The following is a 6,239-nucleotide window of genomic DNA, read 5'->3' on the forward strand; positions in this document are numbered from 1 at the left end:
TAGTTGAAGGAACAACTAGTGAGTAGGAATACCCGCCTAGGTCCTGCAGAGCCTAAAGTGAGAGAGTTAGTAACCAAATAGGTTCACTCTATAAGTTGGCCAAGTCAATTGGAGGGTTTGATCATAGGAGTTGGCATTTCCTTAGAACCTATCCAATCTGTTGATTTGAGACCCAACACATCCAACGACACTCAATCAAACACTGTGCTTTACTGCAAATCATGCATTCACAGATGAACTTGTCAATCAAACCAGACATTCAAACTGATCATAGTTGTCATATCAATCAAAATAGCATCATCAATATCATTTGTCCTTGTCAATATTATCATGGGTCTTATGCAGTGTGTGGTATACTCGAAACCAGACTGTGTCTTGTCTTAGATGGGGTACCGCATTCCCTGAAACTAGATAGCATGATCATTCTTGTTTCCACTTTTGACAATGATGATCAGACTGTTTGTTTGACTTGGTTGAATTTGTGCGTCTTATCTTTTTATTGATTTATCTTTGGCTTCGCTCATGTTCCTATGTTGCTCGATGATGTCACTGAGTGATTTAGAGTGACCAGGATGGTTCATGGTCCCTTTCCTTTTTTTTGTTGTGTTTGTTGTTTGTGGAATGTTTGTCACAAACCAGGGCAACTATATCATTGGGTGTCTATGATAAGTACGTTCGCTTTGTGAACGCCGCACATACCTCAACCCTTGATGTATGCACCCTAGGATGCTTCATTCATTCCTTGTGTGCGATGTGTCTGTCTTTTGCAAAAGGGGTTGCATTCCAGCTCTGGCCTTCGATGCCATGATGCTCTGCATCCACTTTGCTACAATAAATAAAGGTTCTCACCTACTTATGTGCATTTGTGAAAGCAAGTTTTCCTTCATCTCTAACTGTGCTCTGTCTAATTTCTTCTTACTAACATTTCTTTCATCTGTCTTGGCAATCTGTTCGAACCTATCATTTTCTATTATTCTTATCGATCAATTGGCCTCTTTTCTAGATGTTTCCGACCAATTCCTCGAGGGGGCATGCATATGTCATTGTCATTGTCTGGGGCATTTTCATTATTGTTCTTTGAAACAACGCTTAAAATCACATTGTCTCAAAGAGGGGCAAAATGTAGACGTCTAAAAATGGTCAACGCTTGTAGAGTCATACTTTAACATTTGCGCATTGCCTTATTTTAGGGTTCTTGCGTCGCATTAACATTTCTTCTATGTTGCACATGTGGTCTTTATCATTTGCGAGCATCGAGTCCTTCTTCTGCATTCTTCATTTTTCTCGCTTTCGAATTAGGTCTTGTCGATAGCAATCTTCAGTCATGATTTTGGTCAATCTTATCCTGTCGCATCAATGTGCATGCTCATTTATCATCATTTTGGACATCATCAATCCTAATGATGATAGAATTAGGGTTTTGTCCTCTTGTCAAATCTCATCATTTTGCGATCGATTCGTCATTGATCCTTGTCCTCTTTAATCCTCGTCAATTGGCACTTATCAATTGGTCTCCTTGTCAATCTTGGTCAATTTGTCATTGATTTTTGTCAAATCAATCTCAATCATTTATCAACACTGGTCCTTTGTCAGTCAAAATCATGATCGAATCGACATCAATTATCTTTTGTCAAGACTTAATTGTCGTCCTTGCATTTCTAATTCATCTTCTAAGGTTTTATGATTTATTCATTTAATCTTGTTTGTCATTTTCCCTCTAGGTTAAATAATTTATTTATTTATCCTAGGTCTTCTTGTCATAATTAAATATTTATTTAATTGGCTAATTAATTCCCTCTTTTTGTGAATTAATTAATAAATGAAAAATTATTAATTAATTTACCTAATTTTCATCAATTTCTAATTTCTTAATTTCCAATTCATCATTTCTCACCTAATTTTCTAATTTCTTCTAATTTCTATTTCTATTTTCAAATTCTTATCATAACTTCTTGCATAGCAATTTGTCATAAATTGTCATAACATCTTGCATAGCAATTTGTCATACACTTGTCATAATTTTGCTATCCTTGATTTGAATTTCCATTCGAATCAATTTCATGCTAATCTTGTCTTTTCTCCAATTTATCTATAAATTGGATGAATTTCTTCAATCAAGGATCCTGATCCCGATCCCGAATCAATCACGCTTCCAGTATCCTTATGCTGTCTTGTCAATCTTGCTTTCATATTATGCTTATGCACTTGTAGGTGAGATCCACAAAACAAAGCAATTTGAAGGAGAAAGAAGGACAATGGAGAATTATGGAGGAGACATTTGTGTTTGCGATGGTTTGCATTTGAATTGAATATTTTGTTTTCATATCTCTATTGAATGTTTTTAGGATTGTTATCATTGCAATTGAGTTTTCGTGATTGAACTAGTCTAATTTGCCACTTGCTTTGATGATTTCCATTTTCCTATCTACATTTTCTAATTAATTAATAACTTCTTGCATAACTTTTTGCATAGCAATTTGTCATAAATTGTCATAACATCTTGCATAGCAATTTGTCATACACTTGTCATAATTTTGCTATTCTTGATTTGAATTTCCATTCGAATCAATTTCATGCTAATCTTGTCTTTTCTCCAATTTATCTATAAATTGGATGAATTTCTTCAATCAAGGATCCTGATCCCGATCCCGAATCAATCACGCTTCCAGTATCCTTATGTTGTCTTGTCAATCTTGCTTTCATATTATGCTTATGCACTTGTAGGTGAGATCCACAAAACAAAGCAATTTGAAGTAGAAAGAAGGACAATGGAGAATTATGGAGGAGACATTCGCGTTTGCGATGGTTTGCATTTGAATTGAATGTTTTATGTTCATTATCTCTATTGAATGTTTGTAGGTTTTCTTATCATTGCAATTGAGTTTTCGTGATTGAACTAGTCTAATTTGCTACTTGCTTTGATGATTACAAAATTCCTATCTACAGTTGCATTATGATTTAAAATTGCATTTAGGTGCATGATCATTTTTATATCATTTCCATATCTTTTTTTGTGCATTAGTTGCATTACAATTAAATATTGCATTTAGGTGCATGATCATCATAACATATCATTTTTAAGTACATTAGTCATTTAATGTAGAGTGCATATCATATCATTTTTTTACCTGCATTAGTTGCATTATCATTTAATATACAATGCATTTCATTACCATTTAAAGTTGCATTTAGTCACATATCATATCATTAGTCATTTCATATCATTTCATTTTAAAAGTGCATGCAATTACATTTAGTTACTTATCATAGATTCCTTCATATCATTTACATTATCATACAAATTGCATATCATTTCATCATTAAAACATGTAGATGTATATCAAAGCATTTATTATATCATGTCATCATCAAAACAACATTAAGGAGCATGTTATGGGAATTTTCCTCACATATGCATTCATATCATAATATCATCCTTTACATATCAATGAAATTCATCGTAGGCACACATATCACCTTCAAAATATATAGATCACAACATCATAATATCACATCATCACACACATGACATAGATATCATTTGCATCATAAAAACAAAATCATGTAGATTGGCATATCAAAGCATATATATATATATAATCAGAGTAAATGCATGCATATCATGTATAAACATGTTAGTATCATCATGCCTATGTAAACCATGTGGATTCAAAGAAAGATCATTGAATCATGTCAGAATGAATCAAACTGAAAGAATAAATGTCCATAGTCCCTGATATCATCTCAATAGATAAAAAGTGCATAAACAAAGGAGATTTGAATCATCACTAAAAACAATGTGTACGTCAAGTCATATCAAAGTGATCAAACGAAATGCATCAATGAATACATATCATCAAGGAATATATCAGAATGATCAAAATACATCAAAATGAGGGGCAATCTAAGAGTGGCTGCCACCTGAATCTGCTGGCCTGGGACCCCGACTACCATTGGCACCTGTATCAACACCCTCAAGATCTCTCCTAGGTCCCAAGACTCCTCGGCTACCATCTTGTCTCTGAGAAGCCCCACGGTGAGAAATATGAACATAGGATGGGGCGCGCCGCTCGGGAGGCACAACCTGATGATAGAGACTCCTGTAGTGTTCGACCCACTTTGATTGATGCATAAGGTCTCTGATGGTGTCACTGGTAAAGCCTTGTGATGCTGCCTATTGTATCTTATGCATCAATTTATCATCCTGACCACACCACTCAATATCTGTATCTCGCTCGGTGGTGAGCCGAGCAATTTGTGCTTGTGCAACTTGTAATCCCTACTGTGTTGTATCCCTCTCTGTCCTGGTTGTATCTCGCTCTAGAGAGAGTAGTGACCTATCCCTGTAGCTGGGCTATCTATGCCTGAGCATGTATCAACTTCCCTTGTAGTCCATGTACCAAGGACTATAGAGTGAGTATTAGTGCCTGCTACTAATGAGGTGGCACCGAAATGTGAACCCCTGTTGGTCGTGATGGCTATAGATATTGAACAACCTGTGCAGTCATAATCTATATTGGGGCAGCAGGTGGATGCATATCTAATCTCCTCCATCTGATCAAAGGATGCACATCCTCCTCCTCCTCCTCCTCCTCCTCATCCATTCCACCCATCCCACCCATCACCTCCTCCCCTGACTCCTCCGGCTCATTCTCCTCAGATGACCCATCCTCTTCCTCTGAGTCCTCATCCCCTACTCTCTAGCTGAAATGGCCCTCCATGACCTAATGTCTGTCGCCATCCTCCTCCCTTTCCAATATCTCTCCTACCTTTCCCTCTATCACCTCCCTCTCCTCCCTCACCATCACCTCCTCCACCCTGTCCATCTCGACCAATCTGACCTCGAGGTCTTCCCACACCACCACCTCTCTTATTTTCCCTCTCCCCCACCCTCACCTGCCACCTCTTCAACTTCCAGGCCCTCCCTCATTATCATCATCATCCACCTCCTCCAAGGGTGGTATCAACTCCCCAAGTCCTGTCAGTCATGGGAAGGGATGCTCTGCAAAATATTGTACATACTACTTAGTTATACCCACATTTTCCATCCCTATCTGCATCTCCCACCATACCTATGGAAGTGTCTCAAACTCTACTCGTGCTATGTCAAAATCCAGTGTGGGGCCCAAGTCTGCTCTCTCGTTATGCACTTGAGCATATATGGTCGCACCCTGAGGCATCCCCTGGGTATGACCAAACTGCCAGTACACACGTGTCAAAATGAATCTCTCAATAACAAAGGTTATCCTCCCTATCAAGTACCTACTCTAGAATAACATTGGGATATTTGTACCATCCTCAGCCCATGCCTCGCAATCCATATACTCTCCATATCACCGAATCCATGTCATCAATGATCCATATCCAATAATCCAAATTCCCAAGCATAGGTTGGGAAGCTTCCCGTCGGTACATAAATAAATAGGGTAGACTAAATGGTCGAGATCTCTCCACCAATGGATGGGTCACTGCTATATGCTCCCATGCCCAAATCTATAGAAGTGTGACCCCTTCTACTAAGCTAGCACCCTCGTCATATACAACCTGTTGTAACTCGTGGTACAAATGGGCCAATACACAAATACCCCATGCATACCATGTCCTCTGTCTAACCATCTATTGTAATATCCAACCCCATCCAACTGAAAATTGATGTGACCTCCTATTCAGACAGAGGAAGCCACCAATCAAGCCTACTAATATAGACAGTAGTGGGGCATACTGATCTACCATGTCCTTGTTAGCAACAAACAAGAAGGAAGGCTAAGAGGGGGGCTGAATCTGTCTTTACCAGAAGATAAAACTTAATCACAAAACATAGATCTGATAAACTGCAGTAACAACAAATATAAGAAAATTAAGAGCACAACACACAACACCAATATTTTGATGTTGAAAACTAGGTTAAGGGAAAAACCACGGTGGGAGCCTACCCACAGTAAGATGATACTCTGTAGTAGTATGTGAAAATATTACAATGGGGAATGCACATGCATTCAGGCACACTATCTAGAGCTCACTGCTCAAAAGATAATGGCCTGAAAGCCTACAACCCTCAGGGAAGTCTCATTAACTTACAATAAGATTCTAACTACAATCCAGAAGAAATGAACTGAAAGAATAACATCTCCAAATGCCTAATTACAGTTCTGGTTAAGCACAAATGTCTACTCTACAACAACAATCTCTCCTCAATCTCAACACCGAAGGATAAATCTCTTGATCACACATAAACCTCT

The sequence above is a fragment of the Cryptomeria japonica genome, chromosome 11 (genome assembly GCF_030272615.1).
Source record: "Cryptomeria japonica chromosome 11, Sugi_1.0, whole genome shotgun sequence".
Lineage (NCBI taxonomy): Eukaryota > Viridiplantae > Streptophyta > Pinopsida > Cupressales > Cupressaceae > Cryptomeria > Cryptomeria japonica.